The 22,247-nt window shown below is 31.4% G+C and overlaps 4 non-coding genes across 4 annotated transcripts; 3 read left to right on the top strand and 1 right to left on the bottom strand.

Annotated features, from left to right (window-relative positions):
* The first annotated feature begins 831 nt into the window (after positions 1–831).
* Positions 832–903, top strand: Trnah-gug. The gene has a single exon. It is a non-coding gene; the product is annotated as a tRNA-His (tRNA).
* Positions 904–2,174: 1,271 nt separating this feature from the next.
* Trnah-gug lies at positions 2,175–2,246 on the top strand. Its single transcript has one exon. It is a non-coding gene; the product is annotated as a tRNA-His (tRNA).
* An 88-nt stretch (positions 2,247–2,334) lies between these two features.
* Positions 2,335–2,406, top strand: Trnah-gug. The gene has a single exon. It is a non-coding gene; the product is annotated as a tRNA-His (tRNA).
* A 1,767-nt stretch (positions 2,407–4,173) lies between these two features.
* Positions 4,174–4,245, bottom strand: Trnah-gug. Its single transcript has one exon. It is a non-coding gene; the product is annotated as a tRNA-His (tRNA).
* Between the last annotated feature and the right edge of the window lie 18,002 nt (positions 4,246–22,247).

The following is a 22,247-nucleotide window of genomic DNA, read 5'->3' as shown; positions in this document are numbered from 1 at the left end:
ATGGAAACACAAGAGTCAATAGATTTTGAAGGTGGTAAAACTTTAATTTTTCGTACATCGAAATATTTAAGGGTTTGCGTTTGAATTTATCAAGAAATCGTATAATTATAAATATGACAAAAGTATATCTATATGTTACTAAAATTACCATTAACTCAAAATATAATGGAATGATCGTAAATTCCGGAAAATTGCCAAAATTTGCGTCACATAATTCTATCTAATTATAGATAATTTAATTTAGCATTTTTTTTGAATTATTTCAATACGTTTAACTTTATTTTCAATTATTCGATTTAGATAAGTTAGTATATTGTATTTTAAAATTTCCATTTTAGTTTTTTTGTAATCAAGTTCTGTTTATGGAAATTAGTTTTCTAGTTTGAATGAATAACTTTAGTTTGATGGTAAAACTTTAATTTTTCGTACATCGAAATATTTAAGGGTTTGCGTTTGAATTTATCAAGAAATCGTATAATTATAAATATAACAAAAGTATATCTATATGTTACTAAAATTACCATTAACTCATTTTTTTTCCAAAGTCGACTTATACCACTGTTGATTATTTTATAAATAATTAATAAAATGTTATGGGGAAGATTTAAAACAAAAAGTCATGTGTTCAGAGCAAACAGAAATAAATGTTCATGATCGTCTAAGTAACCCAAGATCGTATATTTTTAATGCCATTTTGGCAGAATAAATTTAAACAACATTAATTCTAGATTACATTGAATAATTCTGGTAGAATACTTTTAAACAGTATCAATTCTAGATGATATAGACTACTTTTTTCTTGGGGAAAGGTGACTTTTTTGTAGAAATCAAGCCGTGATCGTCTAGTGGTTAGGACCCTACGTTGTGGCCGTAGTAACCCAGGTTCGAATCCTGGTCACGGCATTCTGATAGAATACTTTTAAACAATATCAATTATAAGATACCTTAGTTATTCAGATCTTAGGCATTATAACCAAAGATAAAAATCCTGATTAAATATTCATGATAATTTGATACATTTCATAGTTTTATGTGTGAAATAAAATAGAAAACAATGTATTTCCTAAACCAATATTGGAATTACTTTCAATATAACTTCAGTTTCTTTCTTCGTTGCGTTTTGTTTGCTTTTCTACAAAATCGAAATACAGTGTGTCGCAACATTCGATAGCATATCGAATCCGCATGTAATATTTAGGATTTCGGTGCGTGAGCCAAGACCAAAAAAAAGCATCAACGACGAGGTTTGTTTACCGAGCGACGTAAGATATTTGTCTTTTTTTTTCATCCAATTCGGATTTGCTTTTGTGATACGTGAGGAAGCTTTTTTTCCTCCGCTTTTATTTTATATTTCACCCGCCACGAGAATACATCTCTCTTTCTCTCATCCACTCTGTATTATCATCGCTTTCTTTCATCCTTGTCTATACATCACCGCCACGAAAATATGAGTGCGTAACGTATTTTATTCGGCGGCAAATAAATTATTTACCCAAGCATCCGATATAAAATAAGGCAAAAATTCTACGCAGAGAAAGAAAAAGGGAAAAGACGAAAACGAACTACGAATGGAAGAAATTTATCGAGCAAAACGAAATAATATATAGGACATAAACGTATCTTAGTTTGCTGGCACTTATCTTTATTTTTTTTATATTTTATTTGCTTTGCTTTACTCGCGTATCGTCCATAAATATCTATAAAATAGGTATTAAGATCGATTTGAAATTCATAGTTGTAAATTGTTAAAGATCTTCTAAAAAAAATATTTTATATTAACTGATGTATAGAAATAATAGTATTATGTCTATTTTAAATGTTTTGCGTGTTTGTACAACATTAACGCAACGTGAAAATTCATTAAACTATGATATAAACAATCATTAAACCCTATTACAGATATTTAAGAATTAAAAAATAAGTTACCCAAAATGTTACAAAATACAACTACATTCAGCAATTTTAGACTATACCATATGAATATTTATCTTTCCAAATTGTATTTGATTACTTTATAACCGTTCATCTAATTAAATAAAAAAATAAATTTTAGTGCATAGTTAGGACTCAACCTGTAATCAATATATGAATTCTGTTCACAAAACACTATTAAACAATATCAGTGTCCTATATACTTTCCAATTGGAGAAAGGTGAATTTCTTGTAGAAATCGAGCCGTGATCGTCTAGTGGTTAGGACCCTACGTTGTGGCCGTAGTAACCCAGGTTCGAATCCTGGTCACGGCATTCTGGCAGAATACTTTTAAACAGAATCAATTCTAGATGATATAGACTACTTTTTTCTTGGAGAAAGGTGGCTTATTGTATAAATCAAGCCGTGATCGTCTAGTGGTTAGGACCCTACGTTGTGGCCGTAGTAACCCAGGTTCGAATCCTGGTCACGGCATTCTGGCAGAATACTTTTAAACAGAATCAATGCTAGATAATATAGACTACTTTTTTCTTGGAGAAAGGTGACTTTTTTGTAGAAATGAAGCCGTGATCGTCTAGTGGTTAGGACCCTACGTTGTGGCCGTAGTTTGAATCCTGGTCACGGCATTCTGGCAGAATAATTTTAAACAATATCAATTCTAGTTTACATAAACTATATAAGACAGTTCACTTAAGTAAAATCTTTAAAATAAAATTAGTTTAATCGTTGAAAGCTTAAATCTTCTAAGTACTTAATTTTTATTGAGTTGAAATGGAAATTACAATTGTAATACTTAAATTAATTAAAAAAAATAAAAATGGAATATTTTGAATGAATCAGAGATGGGTAATTGTGATTTCCATATGCAAATGTGTACAAACATCGGAAAGAACGGTATTAAATGTAAACGTGATTTAGCGTCGGCGGTTTTTGGTGTAAACCACCGACAAAATGTACATTCATTATGATTTGAAGCGATTCCACATTATCCTTGCTAATCCGAGTTACAAACATTCGCGTCCATCCTTTGATGGGACGACAGAGAATCGTCGGAATTTTGGATACAACCCTGAAACCCTGACGTACATTTGAGATAGACGGAACTTTGTTGCCGAATTTACGGTTTCGGATACAATAAAACTTTATCTCTCCCGAAACACTGCCTATAGTTGAATGAAGAATTAATCTATCGTTGTTTGTCCCAAACTTGAGTATCCGCTATACACGGATTCCCAAATTCAGTACAGCAAATTATTGAAATATAAGTAACATACATTTCACATTCAGTTCTATATAACATTGATAATTTCTCAAATATAATTGATTTTATTCAACAAAAACTTATTTTGTGTATTATATATAAACTTAAAACACGGAAGAATTAATAATTATATAATTTAAATGTTAAGTTTGCTTTACATAATTCACACTTTTTCTAAACGTAAATAATATTTATTGATTAAGTTTATATAGACAAATTATATAATATAAAATTGAACTCATTAAATTTAAATCTTTCTATATGTCAGTTTTTTAATTGTAGACAAATACAATTTTTTTGAACTCTTTCATTTGTAATTTTTTTTTATGTCATGTAATTTTATTCACAATTCATCTATGTTCATCTATGTTAACAATGAGTAAATTTAAGATTGCGATTGACATTAAGTAGGTAATCTTTCCCGGTGGATAGTTATGATGGCTGTTGTCTTGTAGGTTAGCTTCAGTAGTATATTGATGCTCTACGATTCCACTATTTCCTTTGACTGTGAATCTACTGCTATTCTTAACACTGTCATTGTCCATCGACTAGGCTGAAAGTTCATATGCGGAACCTCATTCATTTCACTGTAAATCTGTGATTAACGATGGCCCTATTGCTGCAAGCACTGATAGGGCTCACAAAGGGCTTGACCAGGATTTGAACCTGTGCCCACTAGCACGTGGGTAGGGCGACTTAACCATTCGGCTATTAGTCGCTCTCATATGTAAACTTAAATAACTTTGAATTATATTGAATACTCAAACACAAGTTTATACAGTGTATCGCGATCAGGGTTTGAATGACATTGAATAGTTCTTTTACTTTTCTTAATTTGTAAATTATTCTGCTATAATTCGGAGACCTTGATGGTACTACTACTAAAATAGCTTAATTTTAATTATAAATTTAACTATTTCTATTTATAAATTATTCAATATCATCTAGAATCAATATTGTTTAAAAATATTCTGCTAGAATGCCGTGACCAGGATTCGAACCTGGGTTACTACGGCCACAACGTAGGGTCCTAACCACTAGACGATCACGGCTTGATATCTTCAATTTTTTCAACTTTTTCAATAGTGACAATTGTAAAAATAAGTATAGAATAATAATTGTATACAAATATTCTGTTAGATTGCCTTGACCAGGATTAAAACCTGGGTTACTACGGATAACGTCCTAATGAACGTGAATATTTTTGTCAATTAGTACATATTTTTTTGTATAATTTTATTAAAGCTGTTAAAATAAATATAATTGATTTATGTTTAAATTATTCATTCATGCATCAGCGATTAAACTACAAATTAGAAATTAATACAACGTGTAAATAAAAAAAGCAATAATATGGACGGTAAAGGGAAGTTCGGGTAGTAGCCAGCCGCCGTAGTTCAAATGTAATTAAGTAAATTGAATTAAGTTGAAGTAGATTTAGGGGTAATCTCTTGGTAATCGCAATTTCGCGGAGAGGTGCGCTCGTTAATAAAATTTAATTTTAGTAAATATGGCCCGTGTTTTGGGGGTGGGTAGGGCAGAGGCGGCGTCGGTGGAGGCGGTTTCTGCAAAGGGGGTGGTTGCAAGTTCATCCACGGCTCCCTGTTAGTCGCATAGCCGGCAGGTACATTAATTAATTTTCTGTAGTATGTGCATAGTGTGGCCTTTCTATATCCATTTACAACCCAAACTAATGGTACCTCAACAACGGCAACCGCATAATTAGCTGGTACTAACAAATCTGCACTCTATTATGATTACGATAACATGCGTACGATGTCGAAGAGGGTGCCCAAAGGCCTTTGTGAACCATGCTACAGTCCATATAATATATACAACGCTTTGTGCCAACGGCCACTTCTTTCACTGTTCTTTCACCCATCTCCATCTCTATCAACAACCTTCGTTTCTCCCCACCGTTATTGTGTCCTTCTTTATTTTCTGTTTTCCGCGTGTAATTGCTTTAAGCTATTTGGAGCTGCTTCCATCGGGAGCCATCTCAGAAATTAGATTTCGCTATTGAGAAAAGAAAATTCTTCAGTCCCCCTTTTTTTTAGTACAAACCTCACCCTTCTATAAAGTAAAAGAATGACAAAAAATACATGCGAAATACAAGCAGCCAGACGAACGCACAGTATCAAATTAAAAATTTGACTTAAACGCAAAAATCAATTTTGAATTATTTTCTGTAATGCATTAAAATAAATATAACCTCCACAAACCCGATTTAGTTTTTTTAGGACTCACTTTCTTCTTTTCCCTTCCTATTCAATCAAATTATTAGCTTCTATTTCTTTTGACGAGAGGGATTTATTTGATTTGTATTTGCTCTTTGGGTCAGGACTTTTCGCAAAAACGGATAATTTCTAAGTATATGCCTATCTTATTATGTAGATAAAAGGGACTTTAATAATAAAGTAAATATAAAGTAAATTGCTATCATTTTTGTATATTTCTTAGAATTTCACATTTTATCGATTCATTTTCTAAATATCTTTATATCTGTCAGGTAATTATTTATTAAGTTATTAGAAGATGAGCTATACATTTTTCCTTGAAACGATCATTTGGGTACTACGAAAAATTAACTAAATTTTTAAAATATCATATATTTAGATACATATACAATAGACTACATGTTAAAATACTTAGTTTGTACACTGTTGTTGGTATGTGTAAAAGACTTTATATCGCATTTTACGCATTTTTACATTGTGATGAAATGTATATTTTTTTATTTGTAAATATAAAACATTCAAATGTATATAAAATTGTATTTTTTATGAAATATAAACAACAAAGTAATCCACGGATGGATGGTTTATATTTTGAATTGTATTTTTTTATATAAATTGAGGGTTCAGTATTAACTTTGTTTGTTCAATGGAGCTTAAAATGTTTCAATAGTAACTGAAAATAATAACAAGTGAAACCCAAAAATAAATAAAACTAAATTAATCGAAGTTTCAATCATTTGAAGAGTAAAAACAACAAGTAATCTCTCCAAATACGTGATTCAAACTTGAATTTATCAATAATGTTTATGTGAATTTATAAGATTGTTGAAAAAAATCTAACTGTTTTCAGCTCGTTAGGTGAACGATCACATCACCTTTTCTCCTCTCAACAGCTCTTTTCAGAGTCTGCTTCTTTTCTTTTGTCAGCACTCCTTTTTATCGTAAATTTCCATCACTTTATTATATAACGACGCGAGAAACGGGGGTTGGCGACGGCGAGGATCGTTAATTTTCTCTGGGCACCGGTTGCGTCCATTACCATCACAGGTAGATCTTTCTCACGCCCACCTTCAGACTGCATACACCAAACTTGTATTCAATTCCACCCTCAACTCGAGAAGAAGTTCCTATGTGCAGGATAATCGATGCTGGATTATTAATGAATAATGCAGTCCACAATCGAATTATTATTGGCGCTACAGAGAAGGAAAAAAGAAAAAAATACGTTTTTCGCGCCGCATTGTGGAGAAAAATGCTGGTGTATTAATATTAATAAACCTGGAGGGGATTTCTAGTGCAGATGTACATTAATTATCAAACCTCTGCCAATGGTGCAAACGACTAATATATTGTGAAAGATGGAACAAATCGATGCGCAATGCATTTCCACTGCATTAGCTGTTTCATATGGTTCAAATGCAATTTTGGGTTTACAATAATCTTAACCTCAAAGCTACATCATCTTTAAGGATAGTATTGTATTCAAAGATTTTCTGAATTTTGTTCAGTGGCATAGATATCAGGGTGTATACAGTACTTTAAAGGCCCCTAGAACTCAAAGAAAAAGTTGTTATTTACTAATCAATACTTGAAAACTTAATCATTTTCGGTGGCTCGAAAATTTAACAAGAAAAAATGGAGAATAAAATATTTTTTCAGGTAACATAAAGAAAATTTTCTAAATTCAAGATAGAATTTTAGGGTCCAATACATTTAATAAGGAAAAAATCATAGCGACTAAACACCAATTCAATGAAGGGATAGATTATATATTCCTGAAGGTCTATATTAAGAATGTTAATGTCGTGGGCACTAGACACCAGTTAGGTAACTGATGATGGGGAAATGAATGGTCGGTATACATTTTAAGATTTTTGTAAATTTTAATTTGAACAGGTGTTTTTTAGTTGAAAAAAAAATCGGTTGTTGAATATGAGAATTATCTTTAGAAAAACCGGTTTATAAAAACGACAAACCCTGTTTGTGACGCGATTAATTCTACGAAAAGTGCTAAAAATGTTACATGATCTGATAATTAACAATGTTGGAACAAGGATGGATTTTGGTGATGGAATTCATTATCTCTGAAAAAATTGTATCTTCTTCTATAAAGATTTGGATTGTGACCATACAAATAACAAACGGTAATCATCAAGAGAACCTAAATAACAAATTAATTTTCAGGTTAAATTATATTTTTTTTTTATATTATTATTTACATGGTGCATATCTATCAATGGGCCTGTAATTAACTTCTTGTTACGCCACTGATTATAATATATTATGCGTATTGTATATTTTTGATTATAACTGTAAAGAATGTCTACAAGTAGTAAACTTTATTCATTGACAATTTAATAAAGAATGATCATAAAGTGAAAATAAAAATGTATAAAATGCAAGTTCAAAGAAATACATTAAAAATGCAAATGCTCGTTCATTGGATTACACCGATGTCAGAGTGCGTTTCATAAGGAAGAAGTTAAGTGCATTGCGTGCTGTAAGGGAGTTTAAGTGACGGAGTGTCTCGTCCGTAATGATGTTATATCGTTCGGTGGAATGATGGACGAGCGTTCACGTGTTTCACGAGCGCAAATTTATTTAGCAAATTACGCCACCTCCAAAACAACTCCGCTCCAACACAACGGTATACACGTTCCCCGCAGGATAATGATATCCTTTTATATAGAGGTTGGTTTGGTGTACATTCTCGAACCGAAACGAACGGATCTACAAACGGTTTGATGTTTATCTATCCTGTTTCGGTCCGCGCATTGGTTAATTGAAAACCGAATCAATTTAACACGAAATTGGAAATTAGCGGATTGCCTCCAACCTCGCAATACCACAAATCGATAGTCCAAAAGACGAGGTTCAATCAAAAAGCTTCAATTTTGTTTTAGAACAATAAAGATAGGATTGGTCCTATGTGGATGAAAGTAGAAAAAATAAAGCACTTGGTATTCCCTTCTCCTTCATCTTCCCCCCAAGCCAATTCATTTCTCTCCTGTGGTTTTAGTGCAGCGCGTGTCTCTATGCCTGTTGTGTTTGTTACGTACGTATGTCTTTCTCTTGTATTTTTATATTGTGCTCATGGCCCTCGGGAGGGAAATAAGAAAATGGGCTTTATCAAAATATGTGGGACAATCCGTGTATGTTACGACAATGTTTTATCTCGCCGAGATTTACGTAATAAAAAGGAAAAATACACGGTTGGAAGAAAGGAAACGTCGAGCCGAAGGAAAACATGGACTTTTGCGGCACGTTTTTACTTTCAGACTACTTCTTTTTTCCCTTCCTCTCTCTCTCCTTTATATTCGGAATGCGCACATAAAATAGATATATCTAGATTACTTGGATGATAAATTAAACTATTCTAAAAAGTAAGCTAAATACCAGTTATAAATGATCCTTAAAGTATCCGGTTTGCATTTCCTTTAAAACTAAATTTTCTTTCAATTTGGACAATGTAATTAGAGCCAAATTAATTTACCTTCAAAGTATAATGTAATTGGTATACTGACAGTACTTAATTACAAGCTATCAAGTTACCAATTTAGAATGTAAACATGATCGATTTCATGCTCTTCAAAATATTTACCCTTTTTTCTTAATTTGCTTAAAACTAGGAGTTTTTAACATAACGAGTGACGATGAACAGTTCCGGATTGCGCGCTTGCTCCATCATTTTTAAAACTTGTGTACACATATTATGTGTATTTTTGAATATGTTTCACTATACGAGTAAAAATCCTGAAATTTTGGAACGGATTCAACTCGTTAACCGAGGCTCCACTGTATAACCTGTATTTAAAACGTAACTTCAAATAAACAATTATAAAAACATTTTAAATTATTATTACATTACAATTCCAGATAATCGCATGAAATGTTCAAAAATTGACAACGTATCGATACGAATATTTGGAAATACAAAGCATATTTAACCTAGGTTACATTGCTATTCAATTTGTTTTGGAATCAAATGAACTTTGTTAAACTGATTTAGTTTTATTTTTTATAAAATCGAGTTGGTATTTTCGTTGCTGAAAATGAAACCATTTAAATAAATTAATATATATGTGTATAATATTCGTATATTTTTATAAAAAAAACTGATTGTTTGTGCACTTTTATATTGATAAAATAAATTAATCGAACCATAGTCGAATTTATTTATTTTCCATCGGTGTAAATGGAAAATCAGCAATGCGAGAGTAATTAAAAATGTAAAAACAATAATATACAGTCCGAATAAAAATGATGCTGAATTTGATACTCACATGGAATATGAATAATATAATTATTTTCACGGTAATGGAATATTCGTCGACTTGTAAAGGTGATGAAATGTAAAACGTTTGTCGATTGCAATACTCTATGATATCGAATTCATACTAATTAAATTACAAATGTATACATTATTCCAAATAGTTATGCAATCATTTAGCAGAATTAATATGTTAATAATTTATTAATTAGAAACAATATTTTTTTTCTTGGCTATTGACCGAAGTTTCTGCAACTTTATGTTATTTGTGTTGATTGGGGATAATTTATGTTGAAGTTCAAGAAACTAGCTGAAGAATGAATTAGAGCGTTTAGGACCTTGCACGTAATTGAAATAGCTTCGTGAGTGTACACACTTAAGATAGTCCCATCCTGTTCAGTTGGGATTAGAGATTTCGTGGTCGTTTGCATCTCGTGTTATAAATAAAATTTAATTAGAAAAACGCCCGTGGGAAATTATTTTCCCGAGGACCACGTCAGTGCCTTGGAACTCTCCTAACTCTCGCTCTAAATCTCAGTGTCTCCCTGTCTCCATTCCGCTCAGCCTCAACCCTGGACCCCCAAGAGTCCCTCTCCACGGAAACGCCAATGTTTGTCCTACTCGGAAAATCCTTAACCCTGATTTAATCCGTCGTTAACTTTAATTCGCTTTAAGTGTGCATAAATAAAGCAGAACCTCCAGTCTCTACCTCGCATACACTTCCTGTTTTGTTAGTATGTTTTGGAGCTGCAATTTTCAATATGTTGCGCTTTCCATGCATCCCGCATTCTGCATTATTTACTTTCAATGGAAGCGAGTTATTTCAGCAGATCGGAGAGCACTTCCAAAGACGTCTAGCCCATTTCAAAAACAGATCCTCTGGGTATGCTTATTAAATTATGGAAATTCCTTCATGATATTTCAGCGTTACGTCTGATAAAAGATTACTGTATTAATGTTAACGCGTTGGCAGCTTCTGCTTCCATTTTCCGGAATTGTTATTAATTTATTAATCCTTTACCCATACTAGCAGGACTCCTACAAATCTCGAAACTACGCTCAGCTCTCCGTATGTTATCTAACTAGGTCGCACATGACGCCACACGTAACATTAATTATTATTCGGGACACGCGTGTCATATTAATCCTGAAAGGTTGCGAATCCAAATACACGGATTCCATTCAATTCATGATAGATTTCAATCAACTAACAACTTTAATATTCAATTACTTAAAAGCCATATTTCAATATTATGTTTGCAATACAATTTTATTTTTTATTAGCAGAAATACTTCCGCAGTTTGGCCCAAATTAGGATTAATAAAAATAGTAAATAATGATTCTGATCAAAAGAAAATACAACGGGGGATAAGATTTGCATGGTTGATAGTTTCTTGAGAAATACGTGTAAATCGAAATTGTAACTTTTTGAATGTAAGACCGCTTAAATCAAAACGTATGCAAAAAAAACGCATAATTTCGTTGTTTATTAATTATGAATTTGGTACAAAATCAAACAAAAATATTGAAAGACAAATAATGTTCCTTTTGATCATAGCCAGTTTATTTTCAACATTATTTTTTCTAAACCGTATTTCTGCAAATAATATTATTTTTTATGTGAAAAAAAATGATCAAGTATCAAGTACATACTTTTTTAGTTAATATAAAAGTAAAAGTAACATTAGTAATAATTATTAAGCTAATCGAGTTATAGAATCTAAACTTTCATGTAGTTATAATCCTTGAAAGTAAGCAGAAATAACGTACGGGTGCTAAAAGGAAATAAAACTTTTCACTTGCAAAAATCTAAACAGATTATCAAAGAGTTTTCCGTGTCATTTGATACGTTCATTGCTGCGTGAGTTCGAAACTGTCGAATGAAAAACAATACAAAAATAAAAATAAAACTGGATAAAGTATTTAACGGTAACTACACGGTAAACTCGATTTGTTACGTGCACTGTTACAGTGATGCAGAAGCGAAGGGGAATCCAATAAAACGAAGTTTATATTTCGAGTGCGAGCAAACTGAAATCCTTGCCTGTACGACTAAAGTCTTAATTCCTAATAAGAAAAAGTTTATTTGCTCGTTACACAATTATAATTAAATTTTTTTGTTACCACTTTATTTAAACGGACATTTCTGCATATTCAACAATAATAAATTTCTCAACCCACAAATTTATTAAAAAAAGTTTTAATTTAGAAAATTATTAAATAATTTGAAATATTATAAATATGGTCTAATTATCAAAATTTACATCAAAAAGTCCAATGATATTGACATTTATTTAACTAACATTATGTTATGGCATACTGAAGATTCATCAATAAATAAGTTAACTGCTTTATAATTGATATATATTGAATTTTTGTAATGAATAGTTTGTAAATAGAACATTAATTAAAAAAAAAATAATATGAATTTTCAAAGTATAATTTTAAAGCTTACTATTTTTACCCATCTAAGTTTTATTGCAAATTGCTTAAAAAAGTTAAATATTATGTCAAATATGTACTATTATGTGACTTTGTGGCAAAAACGCGTTTGATTAAATTTTAGTGGAAAAAAAATCATGAAAAGGAATTGAAAATTTCAGGGAATGAAATAAAATAAATATAAATAAATAGAATAAAGGGTAGATTTTCGTGAAGGATAGGGAATGACGACGTTTTTTATTATCGGTTTAACAATTTGTCGCGATTGGAAACATCTGTGCCGGCGCGAACTTTAATCTCTCGTGCAATAAATTACTCGGTCGAAACGGGGAGATTTCCAATCGACCCCCCAACCGTCCTCCCTCTATGAACGGAATAGCGTTTGGGGGGATGTTAGTAGCGCACGCGAATCGGCAAGAAGTCCACGATACAGAAATCCAATCAAAAATCGCAAAACTCCATCGTCGGATGCAAAAGAAACGAAAATAATCGAAAAAAATAGAAGGAAAAAACTGTGGGGATTTCCCCTAACCATTGAATGCAAAACCGACCAATGCGATTGAACTCGCGACCCTTTATTGCACCACTAATGATAAGTTTAATTCGTCCACATGGGACCGATAATTTTAAAACCTCAAATGGAAATCATTACCTACCCTGCGCGTCCATCCACGTAGCTATCTATATAATATAAAAGCCATCAAAGGGAATTCATTCGCAGACTGCAATAGCAATTGAATTGAATAATTCATTGGAAAGCGATTATTATTTTAGTCCGTCATGTTCATTGTTTATTTTCTATTTTTTGTGTCAAAGTTGTATAAATTTATTTTCATTCCTGCCATTGGTACAACCCAATTTCGGAAAAAACTATTTCATTTTCGCGATTCGAATTAACCGCTGTGCATTTAACCAATCTGTTTGCTTCAATGGGAACACTCGAAATGGTGGACCACGCAACAACAATTACGTTGAAAAAATAGATGCACCAAATGAAAGCACATTACGTTACATTGACGCAAATACTAAAAAAAAATCTTTTTCTAGTGAATCGTTTTTGTTGTTTGTTTTTTTTTTGTGATTTTGTTTCAATTTAATTATTGATTTAAATAGTTTTTTTCTAGCTTCATTAAAATTTTTAATCAATTCTTTAAAATTGCCAGGAATTTTAATATATAACATATTTTAAACAGAAAGACCTATGGTTAGTAGCCTTTTGCAACAATTCAATTGAGTTTTTCTTAACATTATAAATAAATACAACAAAATAAATTAAAAATATTGTTGAAATTTTTTTTAATTGATGATAATTAAAGAAAATAGTAATTATTAAATAAAGTAAAACTTACAAAATATTCATTGATTTTTAATATAATATTTAACCATGGTTTACCTTTTCTTTTGCCGCCACTTTCTAACTTTTGTTAACTTTTTTCACGTCTACGAAATATCACTCAGTACATTCCTCTTGTCGCTGATTCTTTTACTTCTCCATCTGTTTGTTTGTTTGTTTCCAATCCCATTCGTATCTCGCATTTTCTTCTGGGTTACTTTATTTAATTTGGTTGACGATTTAGAGTTTGCGGCAAACAAGATGCGTCTGGGAAAAGCGGCAATATATAAATACCGAAAAAGTCGAAACAATCCGAAACCAAACAAACTAACTACAGAGAACTCCTAGGAAATATCGAATCTCGGTTTGCCTCGAATTAAACGATATACAAATAAATACGGATGTTGAAGGATAAGGAATTGTGAGCGGGAAACGACAAACAAAAGACAATGGAGATAAGAATGAGCAATTAAATATATAAATATAAATAAAATAAAAGTTAAATATAATAGCGTATGTCTCGTTGTTCGGAATTTGCTAAATAATAATAAAATATCTTATATTGTGCGAAAGCTACAATAGCCTCTCGACTCAAGTTTTCACAAATGAAATCGTATTTAATTGAATTTCTCTCCACATTCCAGTACCTGTCTTCCTTTTTTAATCGCTTGAAAATTTGTTCGATAATAATTACAAAATCTTGAAAGCACTTCATTTTTACAAAATAAATTTATTTGTTATTGTTTATATTGTACTCATTAGTTTCCTCGCAAATTGTTCTACTCCTTGTATGAGAAAATACTGTTTATAAGTCAAACCACACATAACCTAGCTGTTGTTGTGTTGGATAGCAAATTTTCATTTTACTAACAAAACGCTACGTGCGGCTCCCTGGATTTGTTTTTAACACATAATATCATAAAAATGGCTCATTGCTCTGAATAGGTTGCCGATCACTAATCTATATTATACATTACCAAACTAATATCTGTTTATATCTATATCTTGAACCAACAAAGAAATTCATAAATTTACTGTTTTTAAAATAATTCTAGGAATTTACTATTGAAATTTTTAAAATAAATCCCTAATAAATTTAGCTAAAATTAATTTAATCTTATAATAAACAATCGAAGGCTACAAGTTTTTGTTGTTGTTTTTGGCACGTTCCTAACGTTGCGTAATAAAGCGGGTTACAGCAGCAGAATTTATGGTAACAATATGCAAATTTTCTCTCTGGCCGAAATGAAAATAATTTTAATTAGCTTCATCGCAGCGCCGGACGATTCATCATATGGCATCATAACAGGAAACAGGAGCAAATGTAAAAAAAAATACAGAAAATGTCCTATGAAGACTCACATGCAAAGCATGTCCCGCTCCTTGCAAAACAATATTTTTTTTGTACAAACACATGTTTTACTGCTTGTTAATATTCAGTAGGCATGTAATGTAAATTATTTTAGAATTTTTAACATTATGATAACAACAAATAACATCAGCGTTTGCTTTCCCTTGCAAATTACTTGTCGTTACTCATTACATGTTTTGCTATGCTTTTTAAAGCTGTTTTCGTTGTTTGTTTTTATGAAAGCAAACATATTAAGCTCGGGAAACAATATATACTATCAACGCACCGGATCAATCAATAAATTATGCAGGTAGCCTTTAGTTTGTGTGCGCGCTAATTTCAATGCAACGACCGAAGTTCGCTTTAAATAAATTATTTACCTGTTCCACACACTACGCATACAAACAGTTCGAAAACAGGAACATTGTGAGAGAAAGAGAGAGGTATCGAAAATGGTAAATAGCTGAAAGCATTGCTGGTTCATTAGAGCTGTGGCTTTAAGGTCACTTTTCATTCCAAATGACATCATTGCATAGACGGTCAACTGATTCGGTCAATTATAAAATTATTTATGTAAAGAATATTTGCTTGTGACCTAGCGATGCGGTATTTATTATTAATAATGGATTTTGAGGTGACAATTACCTTGCTTATGTAATATGAAATATCTTTTAATATTTGATCAACAGATGTCCGTCAGTAGGTTCAGAAAGTCCATTAGCACTGACTATTTGTCCACTAACTATTATATTATATATTGGATTATTCAGTGTTAATTATAAATATTAAATAAGTAATAAAATGGGTGTACCATAAATGAAAATGACATTTCAACCATGGTGACATTTCAACCATGTTTAGAAAAATTTTGGTTCTGATTATATATTATTCTAAATTGACAAAAAAATTTAGAATCCTCAAGAATACAAATTACATTTTACACTTAGATACTTTTTACTGAAAATTCAATAACTAAAATATATGCTATTTATGGAGAAGTTGCTTTAGCTGAAAGAAGTAATGTGCTACGTTTAGGGCTAGTGCTTTCAGCATTAAAGGTCAGCTAGTAATAATGATTAAATTAAGACATTGATCGATAATAGCCCTCACTATACCAACGTTAATTAGTAGACATATTAAAAATATCAAAAGTGGATTTCACGAACAAAAAATCATGACAATACCAGCCCTTATATTTGTTTAACAACCGCACAAAAATTGTTGTAGTTAGACTGAATTATATTACTCCACCAGCAGTATTCACCTTTCGATTTCCACTTAATTGGTTCTTTGCAAAAATCCATTAACTGCATTTCCGGGAGGATGGAATGTTTAACTTGCGTAAAAAATAAAAAATTTTGAAAATAAAGTTTTGATTTATAATTTTTGTGAAAAATCGGCACCAAAATTTCTGGGCGACAAAGGTAGAATATTTGAAAATATGGAAATTATTTTCCATTGAAATTTTCATGAACATGCATCAAAGATGCATTTTGATCTGTCTGTTGTTGTGTGTCACAAAAAATAATGTAATTGCTCTAGATATAAAATATTTGATTTTTCTATTAGGAAAATCAATAATCATTTAATTTTGATCATAAATAATTAGATTGTTATATTTCAAAAACAACTAATAATGAAGAAAATAAACTTAATAGGGCTAAATGACTGCGGTCAATAGCACTTTGTATATTGTTAAACAATAAATTTTGATTATTATAAACTTTTTATTTTAAGAAATTTGAGAAGCTTATAAAGCACTAAATTATGTAAGTAAGAGAGCAATAAAGATGAAATTGTGGTGTATTTGAGGGATGTAGGGTCATGAGGCAGGTATCTGTAAAAATGGGATTGTTTGAGTTGTTGTAAGATTTAGCTCGTCCTTCTATTTACGGTCGGGTTAAACAGAAGCCGCCGAAAATCGCTGGCCTTTGTGTTTGGGTCTGTCGGATTCTACAAGGATAAATTATTCCGGAGGTCTTGGGATAGTTTGGGTTGATGGCTTATTGGTTACACGGGATATGTTCAACTGAAGATTCCCAGTTTCGTCACATACGATGCCCCTTTTACATTATCCTGTCCTCTCCTTTTTCCTTCCATTTTTATTCCTCGTATCCTATACAACAGCAGTTTAAACAAACGTCTCCATATAATTAAAACACACTAATTCATTCATTACTTTAATTACATGAATATATTTCAGACATAACATAACTTTATTTAAATATCAGTGTTTTAATATACCGGTTGCATATAACAAAACCGCTATGTTTTAAATATTATAAATATGTATACATTTTAATACGATATCTTTGTTGTTCCACATTAATATTTACTGCTCGTAGTTTTATTCAAAATACGCCGAACCGCAAGTTCAAAAATTCCATTTGCAGCTCTAACCCAAAGGGCTTTCGGCGCAACACAATACCGAAAAAATACAATGCGGTAGAAACCAGAACAAAGCGGTCTATTTTAGGGATCTGAAAGGGCTATCGACTTGTGCTCTCTAACAATTAACGAGTGAGACCAATATACACAGTAGCTTTGAATTACACCGACTAACAAAATTGGCTAATAGTAAAATAACATTACCTAACCAAAACACTAAAGCAAACTATCAACTAAAGTAAATTTAATTGTTTTAAAAATATCCTCCAAGAATTAATTGAGAATATTTAGTTTAATTTCGTATTTAATAACAACTTATAAAGTAATTACGATTTCGTTCCAGATCGACGTTGAGATTCTTTTAGGTTTTTTTTGTTATATATTGTTGGAGATTTATAATGCTAAAAAGGACATTAATTACGGCTTAATCGAGGTCCTTCCATGCAACCATCTGTTCACTTATAGTTTCCGCAAGAAATTAGCATTGTAATTAGGATAGGGAAATCTTAATATCTAATGGCTTTAAATTGAATGAAAATCCATTATAACCTTTAATTAATTGTTTGATAAAAATTTCATATTTCATTAATAATTCTTCAGTCGAGCTACAAAAGTATATTTTTCTTATGTAGTATATTTTTAAACATAATATTATATAAACCTTTATATCGCAAACTTAATATACCCTGGGATCACATCTCACAAAAGAAAATTCCCCATTCTTTTGGAAGTGTTAAATCGATATATTTGCCATTTGCGTTGTGGAAACATGGTCAAAGAAAAGTACGCCCTTTCACTACAAAGAAGCGCGAAAGGATACGAAGCTCTTCTATTTGTATTTGATTAAATATTCTTGACGTCGAACACCATTTTACGTATCAAAGGGTAATCAACACGCAAACAGTAATAGGTATTAGTTAACAACTTGATTATATATATACAGTGGAACCTTGTTTAAATAGCAATTTCGCTTAACGAGCAAAATTAATTGTAAGAAAAATGACTCGCTTAACGAGCGACGTATCGCATTACGATGAGAAGAGAAGTCCTGAATTGTGCGCCCGCTACATCATTTTTAAAACTTGTGTACATATAATGTGTATTTTTGAATATATTAACCACCTTCGATACCAAGTTATACTTTTTTTTCTGGCAAGGAACGCATTATCATAATTTAAATTAGTTTATATGGGAAAACGTGTTTCACGAGTAAAAATACGGAAATTTTGGAACGGATTAAACTCGTTAATATTTACTTTTATTACGCTTTTGTAATAGCAGTTATGATTGTCTTTTATATTATCCATAAATTTGTTTCAGTATTTGTGTGTTTACGATCCGTGTAGTTATAGTTTATGAGTTGTAACAATGAAACGAATATATTTTTTTGTGTCTCTAAACGTATTGCGTTTATTTCCAGGATGAATAATTCAGTACTCATGTGGATATTCCATATGAAATATTTTCGTTTGTTACTATTATTACGTGTAGTTGTGGCTATATCGACGATGAAAATATTTCACATTATTTTTATAAGCATTTAATTATGTATACCTCCTATAAAATGCATGTTGATGAAATTGAAAATAGATTAACAGTATTTTTTTTTCTAAAATAATATGTGTATATTATGTAAGATAGCTGAAGATTTCATATATTGCACGTTCTGGGATTTGATCCTACTGGAAATAATCTGGTTTTGCATCCCTTAGCGCTCGCACCTATATATATGTTCATGCACGTCACACATGGATGGAGTTAGACGTGCATTATGCAAGAGTTCGGAATGAGGTAAAAAGAAGTCACGCTTTGGAGATATTAATACTGAGGCACGATCTTATACAAAACCGCGAAGACGTAGATACTACGTAAACGTGAAAAACGTTACGCCATTACGTGTACTGCATATGGGAGAGATGACATTTATACTGGGCCTGGTGTACGTTCTACGTGGACGACATTATAAGTTTTTTCGATCCTTCCGTTTTATCAAGTGCATTCTATTTGCTTGTCCCGGGATGAATAGACTATATCTGTATACATATAAAGTCTTTGGAATTAAATTTTTTGAGTCCACCGCGAATTGAATGAAACATACGAGACGGGATGGACAGACACGAAATAAAAATATAAACACACGATCCGAGAGAAAGGTCTGATGATTGTGCTTTTCCTTGGTATGAATGTGCTCTTTAGTTTGACGTGAAAGGGTCAATCGCGATTCCGGCTTTTGGTAGTCGCATTGTGGCCGCTCCTGTGAACTCTCCTGTGCTATGGGCCATTGCCTGAATTACCGATACCTTTTTAGATGGCCAAAGGATGCAAAGGCAAAACAACATCTAAAGCATCTCAGAAAATAAGACTTATTTTATTTACACTTACCTAGCCAAAAAAATATTTTATTTTCAGTTCAACATCAATTAAAGTTGATTAGTTTCCTAATGAAATATATAATAATATTTGTTTAAATAATTTAATAAAAATATGTAATAATGTCTGAAAGAATGAATTATTTAAAACAAAAATAACTTTAACAAACATTTTATTTAATTTCTTATAATGTTATTTAAAAATATAATTAATGGAGTTTTTGTACTATGTTTGAAAAACAACATCCCTCAAGTGGCCACCATTTTTCTGCTGACAAATACACGCTTTTTTCACAGCATTTCCCATGACCGTAAGCAAGGTTTATTTACGTAAACCTTTGCTTATAAGTAGCTCCACAAAAAACAAGTCTGGTGTCTTCAAGTCAGGTGAACGCGGAGGCCAAAAAAAATGAACATTTTTAGTTATTAGTTCTCGTTCTGACAGTATCTCCATCCTGTAGGAACCATACCTCCTGATTATCTTTGACCGCTTGGTATAAATTATTTTAAATATTGTCCCATACAAGGCTTCGATGATTATTTTTGGATGATCTTTCCCATTTTCAAAGAGATAGGGGCTGATAACTTTTACAGCCATAACACCACACTAAACAGTGTATTTTTGGGGATATAAAAGTAAAAATATTTCACTGGAATAGAAAACCCCAATTAGTTTTACTTGTTGCTGGACAATATACGCAACCACTTTAATCTCCAAGGAATGCTCTATAATTATTTTTGGCTTTTATAAACCCTTAAGTCTTTTAGACGCAACCCTTTATAAATTAATTAACTGTTGCATATATCTATGGTCATCTTTCACTCTGAAATAAATGATTTATATTTTATATATTAAATATTACTTTTGAGTATGTACCTGTTTCAGAGCACTGATTTACTGAACGAAAAGAAAAAAAAATATAGAGCGCTAATAAAGAAGGACGAAACAGAGTTTTGTACAGAATTTTTCAATTTAATATACACGGGATATGTGTTTCATCGCAGCTCGTTTCGCTAAATTACTCAATATACCAATTTGGCGAAAGACACTTTAAGCGGCCCGAGCTTGACTAAATTGTTTTCGCGCGAAACTTTTACACAACACCTCCCCTCCTTACACATATATGAGACTTTCATAACGTCTGGTTCTTGCGCGTTTTCCTCCACGTTTGGCATTAAAAATACACAACACCCTAAATATTAAATAATATTTATTTTGTATTTTTTGTTGCTGCTACTTTTCGCATTTTTTTCTTTTTCGGTTTCACATTCTTTCTCCTTGATCTGGCGTATGTGTATAGATATATATACACTCGCAAGGAGCCGAGTGATGCATTAAACTAAATATGGCAGTAAATTCGACTGTAATAAAGTCACATTATTTCTTTTTAAGGTGGATTTCGCGCACGGTGTTATAAGATTTTACGAGCGCGAATAAATTTCCAGCCTTTTATATTTCTGGAGTAGAGACGCTATTTTACAATTAATTTCCGTGGAATTTTCTTCGTTTCCTATTACCTTATACTTTTTGCTTATCCATAAAATAAAAATAATTTGATTTTGATAATTTTCTTTATTATCGCTTTAACTAGTTGATTATCAAATTTAAATTATGTTTAAGACTTCTATAATATAATTTTTAAAGATCTAAGGTTGTCTCAGTTTAAAGCAATACTTTCTTTATTTGGATTAGAATAGCTAAAAATCTACAAACTTTATTTTCATCTAATTGTTATAAAGGTTAAATAATAATAATGTTTATATATATTATATATCAGTCGTTGAAAAAAAAACATATACAGTAATAAAAAAACAAAATAAATAAATATAATTTAGAAAAAAACTCAATTGATACAAATGGCTATTGACCATAGGTCTTTCTGTCCGAGGTTAAATAGTTTAATCTAATTTATATATTGGATAAAAAATAATATTAATTTCAAAAATACATATTTTTTTTACATTTATATAAAATTAAAATATTAGAAAACAATTTGGTTGAAGATGTAGATTAAGGCTAACCAAAGTAAGTCTGCCCATGTAACATTCACTATGTGTCGTCAAACCTGCACTCGGTTATCCTGAATGGTGGCATTCTACCGCAAGTATATGAATCCAAAACCGATTTGGCATATAGATTTCAATCAAAAACGTTGAGGCAATTGACCAATTCTCCCTGGTTCACCACCCATGACTCTATCTATCAGTCCATTGGTATCGCCTTCATTAAAGAAGAGATTTCGTCATCAGCTAGAGGATCATCCAAATCTACTTGCTGTAGAGCTGAGTAATACAGATGGAAATCTACGTAGACTGAAACGTTTCCAACCGCACGTTCTTCCTACTCGTTTCTGATGTAATGTGACGTACTTTGTTTATTATTTGTTTATATTTTATCATTATAATAGATTGCTTGCTGTAAATAAAAAAATATATCTGTTAAGTAATTATGCAATAGTTTTGTACGATTGAAGATACGAGAAAGCTATTTGAAATTATTAATATTAGTATAACCCGGCGCATCCATTATATTCAATATTTAGCTAATTAAATTTCTGAACTGAATAATTAAAAGTAACAAAGTTATTTCATTTTTAAATGGAAAAGTGACTTTTGTCCTATCCTGACTCATATTAAGCATAGTGTATATTAATTATTCATCT

Source organism: Nicrophorus vespilloides, unplaced genomic scaffold, assembly GCF_001412225.1.
Source record: "Nicrophorus vespilloides isolate i.1.1-1 unplaced genomic scaffold, Nicve_v1.0, whole genome shotgun sequence".
Classification (NCBI taxonomy): Eukaryota; Metazoa; Arthropoda; class Insecta; order Coleoptera; family Silphidae; genus Nicrophorus; species Nicrophorus vespilloides.
This window is presented reverse-complemented; position numbering and strand designations above follow the sequence as displayed.